Raw genomic sequence first — 19,255 nt, forward strand, 5'->3', positions numbered from 1 at the left:
AGGCGAAACGTTTTTTATTTTCTATAAGTAAGTAGCTACACATATAAAATATATTTTACATTGTATAGAAACATTTCTGTTAGAAATTAACTTTGTAATAATCATTTCAGAAAATATTCAATACATACATAGGCAGAGCTATCATATTTGGAAGTTGATTGGCTAATTAAAGTAGTTGTCATTTTTTAAGCTACAGGATACAGGATACACGTGTATGTTCATAATTCATTGTCATGAATTACGTACATTTTTATTTTATTAAGTAAACATGGAGACGATATTTTTTTTTAATTTACAAATAATATATTAAATAAAATATATCTTGGCTGACCAATATACTAAGGTTTTAACCCATCTAAATGACCTTGAAAACCTCCACGATCTATTTTCGAAAGTTGATTTTATCGCCTTAAATGAACGTCGGTAACAGTTCTATAAAACATATTCATAGTTTCTAGTTATTATTAACAACTAACATTATTTTTCTTTATCTTAAAACAATCAGTATAATAATATACCTCAACATAAATGCATAGCAAATTAACCTCCTTAAAAATTTTAGGTCGATTTTTTGGAGTAAAGTATTTAAAGAAAAAAAATATACCATGAATACATATACCGCTAACCGAATACAAAGTAGGTAGAACACGGCAACGTAAACCTTACTCATACGATGATATATTTAAAAAAAAAAACGTCTTATTTGACAATTAGTAGTCAATATGCCGCCATATTGAACTTAACAATTAATTTAAAATACGTCAACAGATTAAATATGTTACGTTTAGTTTAGTTTTTTTTTTTTTTTATTTGGGCACTAGGTAGCTTTATTTTACATAAAAGGTCCCTAAATCTCATGACTAGGTTGAAATTTAATGAGATATAACATGATAATTTCAGATATTTTTCATGAGCGACGTAGTTTCTAAACATTAGCTTGATCTGGAATGTTAATTGATCATCTGCGCTAGTTAGCGGCTTGATTGATATTACTATTATATGTGTGCGTGTAACACACCTTACACGTATCTAATTTTGTTTTTGTTTGTAATTGTTCTTACAATTAAATAATGAAAATCTGAATAGGATATTTTTTTACTTCTTTACTACAAGGTACAATGATAGATTTATTTAAATTTTAGGCGAAGATCACGATTTCAATTCCGCACATGTAAGTGCGATGTTTTCACACGCTTTATGTTTATAATTATTTTTCGGTTGTGTGTGAAGAAAAAAACATGATAAAACGTGATATGTCGAATAGACTTCTTTCCTAGTTTACAGAAAAGGAAGTAGAACAGCGTGGTAGGATGATGTCCAAAGATTGAAATTTGACAGGAGGCCTTTACCAGAAATAGGTCATAAGTATTCCAGCATTTACCTTCAACAAAATTAGATCTAGATTTTTTTTTTAAGTAATACAAAATTCTTAAATATTTTAATACCAATGTCCAACTGTGATGATTTTATTATTATCATTCTAACCGACATTTAGTTCCGTTCCTCTTAAACATTGAGTCACTTATATTACAAACTACGCAACTTTGAATATAGAACGCATTCACATCAATCTCACATAACTTTTCGCAATATAATTGCAATTCATCACAACCTTTTTTTTAAATTATAATTGCAATGGCAAAAGCACAAATCATAAGCACATAAGTTAGATCATAACATAACTCATTATTCGCATTCAATCAATTTCCCAATACTGTCACGTCATATTTTTTTGATTGATAGTGGGAAGGCAAACAAACAAATTGATCGGATGATACACTCATTTCCGTAGGCATTGTAAGCAAATTATTTCCTAAGTAAAGTAGGAACCGTGAGATTGTTAAAAAAATATATTAAATGACTAGGTACTTGGCGCGGTTTTACTTGGATTAAACATTACTACTCCCCCCCCTGGATAGCTGTATCCTGATGTTATATTATAGTTAATAACCATTCTCAAATGACCTACCTCTTTAACGGGTTCAAATAAATAAACTCTAGATTTTTAGTATAGTGTAGGATTTTATACCTACTTGTTTCGATTAAATAATATGTTTTCAGTTTTATTCTACTAAAATGCTTGTTGAAGTTTTTGTTGGTTGTGATGTAGGTATTTAGGTTTTATCCATATATTTAGTCATAAAGGAATCATGACCCAATTTTGTTTTTCGTTTCTATTGAAATATCTAACTGTATTTTTATTCAAAATTTATAAAGATATAAAGTCGTTCATACACGATTGTAACCAACAAATCAAATAAAAACTAAAATCATAAATTACGGAATTCGAAGATGATCGGTTTCACGGTATTATTTCCGCTCTATCGCTATGAAATGGAAAACAAGATATAATTATGCATTGAACGTAATTATTTCCGCGTCGTCTGTATATGTTGATGTTAGTAAAAAAGCGGTAGAATGAAATTTCCTTAGATTGAGATATATGATAGAATCATTGTACTGTTTTAAGAGCAGCCTTGTGAAATACGAGGAATGTGTTATAAATATACCTATAACATTACTAGATGAAAACCCGGCTTCGCTCGGCCGTAACTAAAAAACTAAACAAATACATTTATTATTTCCTTTTCATATATATTTTTTTAAAACGTTGTAATTCTATTTGGGTGGTGAAAACTAACAATAATCATTATTTACACAGTTTTTTGAACGCACTCGTAAACGTCAAACATGGCCGCCCGTTGAACTGTCATATTTCAGGTATTTGAATTGAATTTCACGTATTTTATATCGATTTTTAACAAGATATAATAGTGGATAGGTATCGATCGGCCCTATCGTGGGCGAAATTATTAATTAAATCTAAACTTATTTATAAATTTACTTACGAGTAAACAATACACGAGTTTAAATACAGATTTATCTCTTTCTGTCAATATCGATTGGACATTCGAATGAAAAAGACAGAATTATTATAATAATCACCCATTAAATATTTATGAGTCAGTATTGTTAGTTTAGTTAGTGATTTTAATTATAATCAATAACTCAATATAATAATATTTTAAATATTACATCATTGTCGTATGTTAAATACAATTTAATTAAAGCAATATCAATAAATATCTGTTTCAGTAACTTGTAAGTAACGCAACTAAAAACGATAACGATAAAAATATTTGTAACTAATTTTTTTAAAGAAACGATAAATAAAACGTATCGCATAACTTTTATCTACATATAAATGTAAATTTACATATTAAAATAGTTACAAGTATTATGTTATGAATATTAAAAGCCATGGCGTCATTCTTATTAAAAAGCCTGTATTCGGATTGAGCAGTTTATTTAAAAACAGAAATAATACCAGAAAATATAAAATAATTTCGCGGGGAATCTTCCTAATAAAAAATATAGATAATATATTTTATATTCTTTTTTTTTTAAATTAATGTATGTATGTATGTATTTAGTCTCGATGCGTTTCTTAAACATTTATTTGTCATGAATTCGAGAACGGGTATTCGGGAGGTGTATTAGATAATACTAGTATTATATTATTAGTATTATATATATTAAAGCTCTAAAGTTTGTTTGTTTATACACACTTAACTCAAACTAAATGTAATTTTAATAATTTTATTTGACTTAGATAGTTTATTAGTTGAGGTAGGTTACCTGTTTTACTTAACGCTACGACATAAAGGAACGGCAAAATTACTAGAACACGTCAACCAATAAGATAAACTATGAATCAAACGTGAATAGCTCAAGGGCATTTTATTAATATAATAAATATAAATTTCGAAATACTAAACAATATCTTATAAAATACTACTAATTCAATAAAAGTTAAACTAAAATAACTTAAGAACTGTTGCTATATGAAATGCAGATGCTTAGGAATGAGTTTTTTCCTAAAATAGTTAGGCGGATTAGTCAACGGGCCTTATGGTGGATTATCGCCATCATAGTAAGTAATAGGATCATAAGAAATATTAACAATTTGGCAACTAAGATTTTCCATTTTGAAGGATGCGTGAGCCAGCACCCTTCAAACAGGAACACAATAATACTGAGAATTGCCGTATGGCGATAGAATTCGTGATGAGCTGGTGGTATCTACCGTGGCATATAAAACTATGATCAAGTAAATACTTCATTTCTTTTTTACTATTGTGTTATCTTTGTTGTGATATATATATGTGTTCGTGTTGCTATAGGAAACTCTCTAAAATAAACAAGCAAGCCATTGAACGTGAATTCATTTAAATCCATAAGCATATTATTTATAAATCACTTGTGAGATAATTTATATCATGACGAATAGATTAGATCCACGAGATAGTCAAAATACTGCATCCACTCGTAAAAAATAACGATACGCTCTCTGGCGATATGTAAAATACATCCCGTATAGCGGGTTGCATGTGAGTTGTAATTCTGTTATCAATTTTTGCATAAATCTCATCAACTTTTTCTATCAAATTCGATTATATATTACATAATTCTAAATTTAAATATTTGTTTAATGTTTCTAAATTAGAACTTTTTAGAACATTATTATGCAAGGAAATACATATATTATATATTAAACTCTTTTTTTTAAATCTGAAATCTATTAAATGAGCTTCTGCTAAATAATATTGTACGATAATAATCTTTGAATTTGCGATTGGGTATGTACTTTACAAACTGCGTCTCTTTTTTAATGTCAACATTTGTTGGTGACAAAAGTTGACAATGAATACAATCTATACTAATATTATAAAAAGCGAAATTAACTCTGTCTGTCTGTGGCTCTTTGACGACCAAACCACTGAACATAATTTGATAAAATTTGGTATGAAGTAAACTTGAACTTCTAGAGGGACACGGGCTAATTTTTTATTGCAAGCACCTGACGACCAACTGCTAAAACGCTAGCTAAGCCGAAGGCGACAACTTGTATTGTATAACTGTGGTTAATTACAAACAAGGGAAGTTTCCAAATATTTCAGAGAAAACTCTCTATTAATGAAATACAATTTTGAAAGGAAAAAAAATTTTTTTTTTTTTTTGTTTTTTTATATGTGTATGTATGATTTATAATTTTATACAATCACTTCATCATAATAACTCTATGAATCATATTATTTATCTTTTTTTTTTTTTCAATATACAAATATCACTATACGAATTGCTACTTTTATCTGAGATATCTGAAGATAAGATTCGGTAACAAATAAAAAAGTAGCCAATACTTTCCTTATATACTATATATACTTACTATTATTATAAAAATGAATGTTTGTCTGTTCTTATGTTTGTTACGGTTTTAATATATAAAAGTCAATAACTGGGTTGAATGAAACTTGGCTAACAATAAATTAAATGAATAACTGAAATTTATGTCAAGCGATGTGTTTAAATGTGTGTGTTGACGGTGTTGATGACCACGTGATCGATTCCAGTCACAGCGACTGCTATCAACAAAAACTAATCAAATGCGCTGGACATACTATAATACACAAATGCATCAACTCTTTAATTCTTCGCCCTCATAATGTTACGTGTATCCGACACGATATCGAATGATGAAGAGTTCAAATGCTAAGGGATTTATGTGCTTCTAAACACAGATAACTTCAAACTCCGGCTTGCTACTAACTAACTACTAGCTTATTTCTTAAAAAAAACCTAATAAAGATTTTTTTGCCTCAACTGACATTTGTATATATGACCTTGCTCTTCTATACTAGCTACGAAACTTAATGGGACAGTTGATAAAGGTTAATATGCATAGATAACATAAATCGAGTTTTTATCGATATAAACAAAGAATGAATAACCGTAGTCGATTCAAGTTCAATTACAAACGATATCGGAAGGTCACTCAATGTTCTCACAGAACAATCAACAATGGCGCTTAGAAATTTTCAAGCTGTTATGAAAATTCGGAGACACGCTCTGCCGATTTTATGATAAAATTCTGCGACAATAAACGTTTCTTTTTTATGATTGAAACGCACATAAAAGGTTGCTAAATATTTAGTTATTTTACAAAAAAAAACTTAGAAAAGTAAGTATTTTTATAATATTTTTTATTCAATATAATTGGATTTAAAGGTATAATTAAATAGATCATTAAATATGCATAATAAATATTTGACTGATAATTTAATTTGTTTAAATCAAATTTTGAGACAAAGATAATCTGTCACTATGCCCAATAAAATTTAAAAAAAAAATTTTAGTCGTTACACATAGTTAAAAATATTAAGCGCTTATAAACCATTTTTAAATGAGCATGATAAAAGCGTATCATATTTACATTTGCCAATATAACAATATATGTAGTTTTACGTGTTTGAGTTTCAATTTGAAATTTATTTCAAGTTTTAAATTGTGAATAATTATATTACATTGTAAAAATATATATATATCCCTTAAATATACGAATTCAAGAATGTGATTAATATGTTAACTGTAACTAGTGACATATATACAAACCAAGGTGTGGTTTTTGACATTTATTATTGAATTCGTCAATTCGTTTTTGGTAGTGCGAAATTTCTTAAAACTCCCATACCTACTAGAATTTTAGTACATTCTAATTTAAATGCCGTTACATTGTAACCAAATCAACCAAAACACGCCTCTCAATTTTATTATAATAATGTAATACGTCAAACATTGACAGGAACGCGATTAAATAACCAATTTAACTATTTTTAATGTCACTAATAAAAGTTGTATAGTTAAATATTGCGTTGTCTTCTTCTTTCGAATGTCAAACTACTAATAACAGAAAGAGACAATCGCTTTGTTCGGGAGAAATTCAACGTACAATGATAAACAATAATGATATATTAGTGAGGCTGCAAGACTAAGGTATAAGGAATGGTTTACACTTTTGTCAATGTCGATCTCTTTGAGTGAAGGTGAAGTGAACATAAATACTAATTAGTTTATTTGGCCTATAATAAAAAAAATCAACATACCTTATATGTAATATTATATAAAAGCACAAATTCTATTCATCGTCCACCATGCGAGGAAATAAATTTATATACAAAGTGGTCATTGTTATCAAAACGGAATTGTGTTACAATAACAAACGCTGTCAGTTTCACCTCAACATTAATTTAAAAAGAATAATGTGTCCATGGGAAAGTGAAAGAGGTCTCCATAGCACACACGGGAAAACCCACCCGAAGTATGCTCAACTATTATAAACTATATGTACTTTAACCGAATATATTTTGCTTTATTTTTCAAAAAACGACGAGTCTAAAGCGATCCTAATTCGTTTGTCAAACAAGCGAAGCAAACAGTTACTTTAGTTGAAATCGAAAGGATAAAATATTGTTGTGAATATAACGAATCATCCTAAAACTCTCAAGAAGTGCGTCATGTCAAGAAAGTTAGGTGACAATTATGTCTGACACCACCGAGATCTCGCTTTCCCCTCGAACGGCGGTTTAGTGAAAACGCTTAGCGGTATTTTCACCCATCTAAACATTATGGATCTACAGTTTATTGCAATGTAACAACATATCATGTATATAACCAATCAATAAAATCATTTTAAAAATTTTATTTAATCAAAATCAAAATATACTTTATTCAAGTAGGCTTTTATAAGCACTTTTGAATCGTCATTTAACAAACTATTTAAAGTAAAGCTACCACCGGTTCGGAATGTAGATTCTACCGAGAAGAAGCGGCAATAAACTCAGTAGTTACTCTTTTTCAACATCTAAAAATACAGTCATGTTAGTTAAATACAATTATATATGTATGTTATGTCTCCTGCCTGGAAGTCAACAAGTCAAATATTAAAGGAATTAATTTAATATAATATTGAAAAGCTATCATTGTCATTTTTTGTAAACGACATTGTAGTTTAAATTGAAAGCTATTATAAAATCAAATATGTAGTATCGTTACAGAAAGTTAATTTTGTTCGAGCAACTAAAGGTTGTCGTACATTTAACTTGCAGTTGAATTATTGGTTGATATCTCGGACGTGAATGACATTTCCTTTAGTCTAGTCAGTTTGTTATATACTGTACTTGGTTCGCTATCCAGACTGTTCGAATTCGCAAAGCAATAATAGTTACTCATTATAGTAAATAATATATTTAATTATTATATCATTAATAGAAACATATCTCTCTAATATAATAAAACAATCACATAAGATCGTTGTGCAGAGGAGATGTTATAGTGCACAGGTGATTGCTCACACACAGGTGTGAGTTGCCTAACTTCCATAATCCGGAATGATCGGATCAGGCGTCAAACCAACGACTTTACTGGATTGCACAGAAATGTAAATACTGCAGCATCCTAACAGAATTGCTCGATTTTAAAGCCAATAAATTTAAAAAAATACCAGGCCCTATGAATCTGTAGTTGAATAAGATAGCCTCTCAACCTAGACGGCCCGTGAGCCACTTAACACTGTTGATGAAGTAAAGTAAAACACAAACAAAAACGTAATACGGAAAACAGACTATATATTTAGACAAGAAAATTAAAGAAACTAAGTATTTTCCATGATTAGTATTACGTAATTATTTATAAGATTACCCAAACAAAAAAAGCAAAAGCTTTTCACGAAATAAGAACAATGCCATATAAAGTTCTCACATCGATTGTAACATCCGTAGGATTCACTTTCATCAGACAACACCGAAAGTGTTTTAACAATTAATTTTAATTTCAAGTGAAATCACACTGTGAATAGAACGTCTAAATATAAAAACTAAGATACGTTTAAAAGCATTTTAAATTAATATTTAATGTTAAAATAACTGTAACACCTCCTTTCGTAGACTATTAAAGCTAACATCCGCCATATTGGATATATTGTCCGCCATATTCAAAGTCTAATGGCGTCATATAACCTAAATATTTTTAATAACTATAACAAAACTTTTGGCGGACAATGACTATAGTCTATAGTCTGCCATATTCGATATGTTGTTTGCCTTAATTTATAGCTTGTGACGTCATATAGACACATTTGGAACACTTGGACACGCTGGTCGATTAGCGTTTAGACATCAGGCATTAATGACTTCGCTTATTACTGTCACATTATGCTCTTTGTAAGAAACGACGAAATTCGAGATAAGAACTTATGTATTGCAATAAAGAATAACAAATCGAGATCGCTCAGAGGTTAGAATACGTGTATCTGAACCGAAGACAGCACTAAGCAAATAAGATTCCAAATCGTATCGCCAGACGGAGAGGCCTTAACCCAGCAGTTGGGTAGTTACAGGCAAGTTACTTTTTGCAACAACAATTCGATATCTATAAGATATTTCTTTTGTATCCTTCAAACTATTCGAACGTCACTTAGTAACGAGTGCATCAATTTAAGCACTTTAAATAAAATAATATATTCTGAACTACAACATGAAAATGGCGATCCATAGTAGGGGCAACCCGATAATGAACAGACTGGTCAAATACCATCCAGACCGGCCAAGGAATCAAGAATCCCAAGAAGACAAATAGCATTCCTTCAAATTGAAATTATAATGTTTCTAGTAAAAAAAAATGTAGGCACAATAAAGATACACCAATGGCACGGAAAGAATATCTTGGAGAATCAAGTAAAAAAATAAAATAAAATGTATGTATTTATATATAGATATGATAAAAAAAAACCATTTAATATGTGAACGCAAGAGGATGTTGTTGTAATTATCAAATGCTTTAGACAGAAATCCACTGCGCTGTTACAGTAATAACCTATTTTGATAAACAAACATAAGACGCGATTACAATTAAAACTACACAATACTTATTGTTTTTAGAGATAGTGTGAAATAAACAGTCGTGATAACACCTAATCCTCATAATGACATGGTCTAATTTCTTCTGCGAAACACGCTATCGTTACAATTCATTTATTTACATATTAATCAATCATTACAGTTTAACAAAACACGGTTTCTGTATTTATCTCCATAAGCTTCGATAATAAAAACAACAACATGTTTTTTTTTTTTTTTTATAGCCAGAATATATAATACGTTATTAATCGAAGATCACGAGCTGCAATCCGAAAATTGTACATCTGGAGTTTCGTGCAATTTTGTTTTTTTTTTTTTTTAATTCATTTCGCGTTTGGTGGTAAAGGGTGACACCGAGAGGTAACCTTTTTTTTGCTTTTGTATAAAGAAGCAGCTTAATTATAGATTATAGATAAATATTCCCCTTTATAAACCAACATAACAAATACTATTAACACCTGACCGATCCCTCCGTCGCACATGCAGGGGAAGCAACGAGCTAAAGCTAGTATTTAATATATGTCCTTACTATTAATAAATATTTAACTAGTGTAATATCTTTCTCGAAGCTATACTAATAATATAAACACGAAGCTGTGGACGACAACAAGTATACTATATTTGTATTTTTATAATGAAAAAAAAAACTAGCCATCTGATCAACCGCCATTTTAGTTTAACTTAAAAATAGTCGTGAGTCACAATATTAAAGTTCAAGCAAATACAGTAGAGTCATAAACTCAGGCATATCATATTATTAATTTTATCAGAACTCTGTCTAGACGTATATTCGACGTCTCTATCTGGTATACAGACATTAGGGAATTGACCCGGCGTCGTAAAATTAAAATTTATTTCATGACATAATTTCTTTAGTTCAATAATTTATGAGTTGTGTGCGGTTATGATAAATATTAAAGGTTTAATCTATACGTATAATAAAATTGGAGTGTCTGTTTGTAATATTAAAATTACTGCTTTTATCTATGCATATGTATGTATACACCTACATATATCAAAATAACATTTTTTACAATTTTTATCTGTCTGTCTATTTGTTCCGGCTAATCTCTGGAACCGCTGGACCGATTTTGACGGGACTGGCAGATAACTGATGTATTAGGGAGGTAACTTAGGCAACTTTTATTTTAGAATTACATATAAAATAATAATAAAGTCACGCTCGTTTGTGCAAATACACAGCTAGTTTGTAATATTTTTACATATCGAACGCTTCTGACACCAAAACTTCGGTCACGTAAGACTATTCGCTTATTTTTTTTTAAATATATGTATATTAGCGTAATGGCTTGATATAAGGTCACAGATCCCGAGTTACCGAGTTCAAACTCCAGGTCGGACCGATAAAAAGTTATTGGGTTGATCCGTCTATAAATTTTACGTAACAGCCCGGCGTCTGGAAATTGGAAGTGTGTACACTCCCGTGCCTCGGTGAGCACTTAACGCCATTGGTCCTGCGCCTGAACTCATTGCGGTCGTGTCGGATTAACCGTCCCAAGGGATTATGTCAGTGACGGAATAGAGAGTATCCTGCGTAGTTGGTTGGTTTCGCGTGAGATTGCCGTGATCACGCCGAAACGGTCGGAGTACATCATCATTTAACACTATATCGTTTAATACAAACAAATCAAGCGAATATACTTTATACAGTTTCTTGAGAGTGGATGAGCAAATGGGCCAGCTGATGGAAAGTGGTCACCAATGTCCGTAGACATTGGCGTTGTAAAAATATTTAATGTAACGTACATCGCCAATGGACCACCAACCTTGGGGATTAAGATGTTATGTCCCTCGTGCGTTGCGGAATATATAATGAACGGGTGGTACTTACACTCGCGCTTACACAAAACCTTACCACCAAGTGACTTTGGACAGATTAGACATGTGTGGTATGAAACTAAGCCAACAATAATTTCATCTTCGATTTATAGTGTAAAGTAAAGGAGCACTATCTCCGTGTATAAAAAGTGTTCCTAAAAATGTATGAAATTTATATGACGCTGCTGGAGGTCGTTAAGACCCATATGAGATACATCTCCTCACCTCTAAATGTTCATAGTGCGACCATACCTCACTGTATCATGCGGTGTCAATCCCGATAACTCAAGTAATAAACTGGTTTGCTGTAAACGTGATCATAAACAAAGCCTCGTGCGTTTCTCGCACTAAATTATTGCCATTTGATGACGCGCGCACCGATAAGAGTATCGGCCATTGTTATGCGTATTTGGAGCAGAAATAAAAACGATCACATTATGTATATGTAAACGCCGTGATATTATCTGTGTCGCTGTCAATTGCAAATCACATTTATTATATGAAATGCTTACTTACAAACATTGTTTAACGGGTGTTCAGGTCGACACTGATTTCTCCCTGTCATCATTGATGTGATATTCGAAAGAACAAGATAAAACTTAAATTTGTTTAACTAATTAGTTAGGATATCTTGATTAAATATGCATAAAGTCTTAGGAATTTTACTCTTACCAAACAAAAACCCGTATCACTCATAAATATACATACATTCATATACGGGATTCATACATGACAATTCATAGTTGCTTGCTAGAACCTACTATACAATGTTCAAGATATTTTAAATTGATTTTCAAATCGCGAATGGGGAAAGTTTTCAATACAGAATTGCCAATTAGTTGTATTACGTAACTAGGTTAGAAAACACGTTCCTGGTTGATCTTCTTTTTACGTAAAGCTAGATATATATTTATATTATATATGTTTAATTATAAATTATAAAAAGAGCGTAGCGTTCGTTGATTATATGCATGAAAATCATATTATATATTATATAAACAATATCATTATATAAATGTAATTGTATGTAATTAATACATGTAATTTAATTAATGAAATAAGTAACTTATTACAGAATTTACTGCCGGTTATTTTCAATATACACTCTAAGTGGTAATCATGATTTTAATTTTCATCTTGTAAACTTACGATTCAAAAGTGCTCGTGATTGCAACGTTGAATATTATTTAGATTTTGAAACAAAATTTAATTAAAAAAAATAATGTACTAATTAATTGTTACGTATCTTTGTGTTGAGATTACGCAAGACGACTCTTCTTAGTGCGTATAAATATATGTTTTATTTTATGTTGTATCAATAGTTGAAAAAAACTTGCGTACTCCAAACCTATCATATAGTATATACAATTATTCCCCCATAGATTTTGTATTAGGTAATATAATGCATGTTCTGATTTTAGCAACTAAAATGATAAATTGCTTAAGTTCTGAACATCTGAACAGGCTCAGGCAAGCACCACTGAATTTTCATGTGCTTAATTTGAGTTTATAATTCATCTCGTGCTCGGCGAAATTTTGCCACATGTGTATCCACCAACCCGCATTGGACAGCGTAGTGGAATATGGTCCAAACCTTCATGGAAATTTACAGGCTGTTAAGGTTATGTTCTTTAACGTAAAAAAATACGTAACGTTACCATTTGGTTTTTTGCTTTAAAGTAAAGAAAACCTTAGGTTTTTCCTACGCATTACTATGTTAAGAATTACTACAATGTCATGCCAATGGGTTAAATTATACTTGTGACTTTCACATTAGCACTCTAATTAAGCTCTCTTCGAGCAATCTAACAGACAATGTATCGTAACTTTAGAATGTGAATACGCGTCATTTTTTTTTCTTTTGCCTAATACAGAGAAAAGAGTTAAAAATCCCATAATTGACAGCCAATTGATAGATTAAGGTACAAATAATTGTATGTATCTAAATATAAAATCCAATTAGCATGACATTGTATATTTGCTATAATCTGTTTTTTTCTAACTATCAATACGATTTCTGTTACAAGTTTATACTACGCTAATACATACTAAATAGGTTTATTATACGTATTATGATGTAATAACTTGCGGGGCATTGGCATTCAAGACGTCGACTTCCCGGTCGAGATACCAACTTGATATGTTATGCAAGACAATTCCCGTGAAAGCGTGGCGTGACGGGTGCTAACATAAACATGTGATTGGAAATACAAAGCACGCGAACGCACGTGAGATTTGATTTTTGGATAAAGTGTCTGTGACCGAGACACGACAACTTATTTAATAATAATATATGTACATATTATAACGTTTTTCAAATAGATTTCAACCGTGGTAGACAAGTGTACGGTCATCAAATGTTCTACTTGCCATCAATTTTTGCTGTCTTCCGGTGTAAAGTATGAATGAGTCAGTTCCTTTGCCCCAGAAATGTCGCATTGACGAAGCAATAGTTTATTTGAAACTGTTTTCAGTCCACGCGTCAAGGCGAAGGTGACCATGGTGGCTCATGATTTATAGGAACTAGCTACTTTTAAACTTTTATCATTATTATAACAAAATAATTTTAATATAGAAGAAAACGTAAAGCACGATTCCGAGAAATATTTTTGTGAAATAAATTAGTTTAACAGTTGTTGAAAAACGTATTTAAAAACAAATCATCAAAAAAATATGTATTCACGTACATTTTAGAAGACTTTTTATTGTAATATTGAATTCATCAATTTTACTGCAAACAGGATGTGTATTTGGCAAATATACCTCATTTGTAAACTCGTGTGGTTCTTAAAAGCTTTAAACCTACATCATTTCATGTTTTATTCAATAACTAGTACGAAAAATCTGGCCCATACGTGGAAAGGATACAATTATTTTTACTCTACGCCGTACGAATTAAAAGAAAATTGAACTAGTTCTTAAATGAATAAGATACTTAAATTATAATGTTCGATGTTAATGAACCAGATGAATCAATATTTGGCCCCATACCCGTCTCGAATTGTGTTCGTTCAACTTGTGGGCCGTAGTAGATAGATCCCCACCAAATCATCTTAATTGTCTCGAAATTAAAACACAAATACAGACTAAAGGGATTCGATATAAGAACAGATTCGGTCCATTAGAACAAGTTTTTGAACTTCAAAGTTCGAGCAGTGTCAACTGTCAAACATCAAACGGAGCATGCTACCATAGACAATCTGCCAGATTGATTTATAGTGGTAAGTTATCGATATCTCATAGACACACTTTCAAATATAATAAAGACAAATATAAATTGACGCAAATATTATAAACAAAGTTGTTTTTACTTTTTATTTTGATATAATCAATCATACGATATATGCCGATTACAACAATAACAGATAACAGTGCATTTCTTTAATCCGATATTCTAATATTTTCAACTTTATTAAACATTCTCAACATCATAAATCACGCTAATAAAAATAGTAGGTATCCGTAATCTTTTATAAACCTAGATTTGCTTATCGGTTTACGATGTGCATTAATCGACATGATTTTTAAATTAAAATAAAAACATCGCCTACTTTATAAGAACTGATTATATTTTAAAACTTTACTGCACCTTCGTCAACTTGCTTTATAAACAAGAATATTTATAATCTATATTTTCAAGTATTCTAATTTCAAAGCAATTATAAACCCTATAAGATATTTTTTTTTTAAGGATGATGTAAAAAAAAGGAATATTATTGTCAATAATAACCAACAAGGGTTTAGCCTTGAACCCAGAACAAAGGAATGTTTTGTTGAAAATTGAAAGTCGAGCGCAAACTGTAGGCTAATAAATATGACCTTCGTAAATGGTGTCGAACATCGTTGCTGCCAGTGCTACCCGTGTCATGTTACACGGCCCAAGAGAAAATAACGTAAGGAAAAAAAAACGTGTTATAATTATAAATAACAATATTTATTTTGTATATATGAAGAAATAAAAAAATAGTACAAATTATAAATTTATCTTTCTTTTTTTTTTAAAGAATTATAGTTGTTATGGGGTCTTTATCTTCAAAACCGAAGTGTGTATGTAAACATTGTGCGTTATGGATAAATGGTGTTCATTAATGGTGTATACATGGTGCAATTGAAAACTATTCTAATATTGTCGTGGTAGAATTTTTGGTACATGTGTCTCGGTCGATAGTTTTATCAGATCATATTAATTTGAATATCAACTGACACACGCCAATATACATCTAACTTTGTCAAGGCGATAAATATGTCCGTCCGCCTTATCAAACAGCTCTAACCTAAAATTTGTTCTTGAAATTTGGAAAGCAAATTTATCTCTTATCGCTAAGTGCACATAATTGTACCAAATTAAGTGTTATAACAAACACAAGTATCTAATCAGTGTATCCCTTTGATAAGAATGCGTACTCTGAATTTTTTTGTACCTCTATATTTATATTTACACTGATATGGTAAGACGTAGGTGGAATTTTGATTATTTATTATTATGCTACTAAAATCAAAATACACTTCATTTGAGTGGGCCCTAACACACAATTTTTTAAATTATAATATGTCAAATTACCATAAGTGCGGAATGTAGATCGGCCAAAATGAAACGATATGAACTCACTCGTTAGACTGTTTACAAATAAAATTATATCACAAACTATAAATATAATTAATTTTATATATCCTGCATAAATGTCAATAATTATGAAAACAAGAACTCTAAACTTTCTCATCGTTTAATACAATAATAATCATGTATTATGTAATATGCCTTATTTATTGATGTTTTTTTAAACATGTATTGTATTGAATATATTTGAATATAGTCGTGTATAGAAATGATCTGTTCTACGCGGTGTCATGCACGTTTTGAACGTTCCTGCCGTGCTCGCGTCTCGAGAACTGGGTTTTTCAAAAGACAAATGATTGTTCTAAATCCGCCTGCAAGTTCCATATAGGTTCAAACAAACTCTTCTATTATCATTTGTATTCATTAAAAGACCACAATCCTATTAATACAACATACAATGGCACGACTACAATTACCCTCGTTTGACCCGTAACTTTCGATTATGACCTATTATTACCACCTGACACCTATTTACTATGCAATATGATTCGCTATTAAACCTATCTGATCTTCATACCTTCAATATCCATTTACATCTCGATACAGATCGATCGTTGCATCACGATTTTAGTTTGATAATGCCAAGGTGACGGACAGTTAATGTAGATCTTGTATTCGTTTCATTATACAACGTAAGCAATATTAAAGTTAATGTTTATTGTTTTTCAATTAACATAAAATTACCCGTAAGGCAGTCAAACTTTGTAATCAAACGCGACCACCATAAAAATAAGATAAATTATAATATTATTACTAAAATGAGATTGTGTTACACAACACTTTCGATTTCCAAGAGAAAAATAATTTAAAACAAAATATATTTTATGTTTCAATGTAGGACGAAGACTTCCTTTCCTAAGATGTTTTGGAATTTTGTAAATATAAAAATTCTTTATTTAAAATATTATTAGAAGGGTAAACGTAAAATAAAACGTAAATAATCTTGTGTCTTCTTCCCTCGAATGTCAAACCAATTATGTCAAAAAGAGAGGAATCATTGTTTAACTAAACATCCGCTAAAAACGTTTATAAGTAAGGCCGCCTTTTGCTTTGAATCAAAAACCAGTTAAACTACATGTTCATTATCACCATCTTCATAATAGTAATGGTATAATTTACATTCACACCTAAACACACAGTTAAAGCTTAAACCATAAATTCCTCATTACTCACAATAGAACTCTTTGTAACCGTTACTTACTAACTTCTATGAGTCATGTTTCAAGTATCAAGTACCAAATTCAAATCGACTTTATTTATAATCAATTATAAGGCTAAGGTTTAATAGTATAAGTCCATTTTATCCTAACCAACATTTAAAAAGTAACGATATATAATAATATAGAATAATGGCAGTATAATTAGAAAATATTATCTAAGTATCTTACAAAAAAAAAAATTAGACCACAAATCTTTTGCCGGTCCAAGGCCTGCTCGTGATTGTGAGACGGAATAATAAAAGTAAATATTAAGTAACGAACTTAACGATTGTAAACTTATTACATTCATAAAATTATTAATTAGGAGCATTTTTTTTAATTAACGTATTAATTAATTAATCACATCAGAATTGTTGTAAGTCTAAGATGCCTTAATATTTAAGTAGCAACCAATAATAGGTCGTAACCTAAAATATAGCAAACAATCAAGTTAGAATACTTAAAATAATAAGGTTTATTTACACAATTATGACGTTTATTAAACATTACTTAAATAAAATTTATTATTTATTGATTGGCTTAAGTAATGATTTATTATAAAAAAAAACAATATTGTGCTTCCCCTGAATTTAGTAAACATCGCATTGCGTTATGTGATAATTGATTATTGTTTGTTTTGTATTTATATAATGGTGATTTATTTGTTTGTTGTTTTAAAAAATGATGCGGGTAGTACTTTATATAAACGCGCGAAGAGGTCGTTAAATTCAATTTAAGGCGGATACTTTTAATTTTTATGTATTTCAAATATAACTATTTTTAATTACCAAGACAAAGCAACAAATTTTAATTTAACAGAGACCTAGGCTATTTATTTATTTTTTGTTTATTCTTGATTTGTCGGAGAAAATTTTAATAATGAATAGTACAATTTTAAAATTATTTAAATTAAAGATAATACAATAATACATACATACTTGATTGATTTAAAAATATTATACTTCAGAAAAATTATTCAGGTAACAGAAATTGATTAAGTAATTTAAAATTTTCACTTACAATACTTTGGCCTCTGGAGAAAATGTCTTTCCAAACTTTCCCCAAAGCTCCGATACACGAAATCACAACACTACCACAAAATATACGAGTGTTTGTAATGTGAAACCTATTTTCTTTTTTAATTGTTAAAAGAAAAAATATTTGTGTGAAATTCGAAATTTAACAAAGCGCGCACAACACGTCCGTCGCGGCTGCGCGCTCTCCACTAACTGCCGTCTGCCGCTGACGCGTTCAGAAATCGGAGAATGCGACGCGTATCTCCCGAACCATTCTCAACACATGCAGTCTTTGTCTTAAAAAGTTTAATATAAAATTTGAACGTAAAATATTACTAGTAGTCATGAAATCGTCATGTTATGAAAACTTAATTTCAATTAAACATGGTTCAACGTCTCATTCGGTATTTGGAAACTATGCGCAAATATTCTCTCAAAACCAAGATAACGCTACAATTTTACCTATTAATAAGCAAATGTAATAAAATTATACATCGATACTGTTTTGAAGCCGTGTCAAAAATAAAAATTGAATTTTAAGTAAGTAGGTACCTACATCCTGTCAATTTTAAAATTGGTACAATAATTCCTACTAGCTTTTGAACTATTTGGGATTTCATATTTTAATTTTTTTTTTATGACAACAATATTGGATAATTTAAGTAAACATAATAATTTATATTACAACACAGTTTTAATATCATGATATCATTATGTATATTAACAATAGTTATTATTAGTATTAGTAAATTAAAAAGTTTTGAATCTGGTCAAAAAAAATATTATGTATATCTAGGTAAATGAATTGCACCCGTGCCGAAGCAGGTC

General features: G+C 30.2%; 1 protein-coding gene across 1 annotated transcript in view; it reads right to left on the minus strand.

The window, feature by feature from the left end:
• The window catches only part of LOC113400383 (SH2 domain-containing protein 4B-like), a 39,078-nt gene extending 20,371 nt beyond the window's left edge, over nt 1-18,707 (minus strand). The window contains exon 1 of the mRNA XM_064217505.1: nt 18,432-18,707. The gene's annotated coding sequence lies outside the window, so the exon portion shown is untranslated. The remainder of the gene's footprint in view (nt 1-18,431) is intronic.
• Between the last annotated feature and the right edge of the window lie 548 nt (nt 18,708-19,255).

Source organism: Vanessa tameamea, chromosome 17 (genome assembly GCF_037043105.1).
Source record: "Vanessa tameamea isolate UH-Manoa-2023 chromosome 17, ilVanTame1 primary haplotype, whole genome shotgun sequence".
Classification (NCBI taxonomy): domain Eukaryota; kingdom Metazoa; phylum Arthropoda; class Insecta; order Lepidoptera; family Nymphalidae; genus Vanessa; species Vanessa tameamea.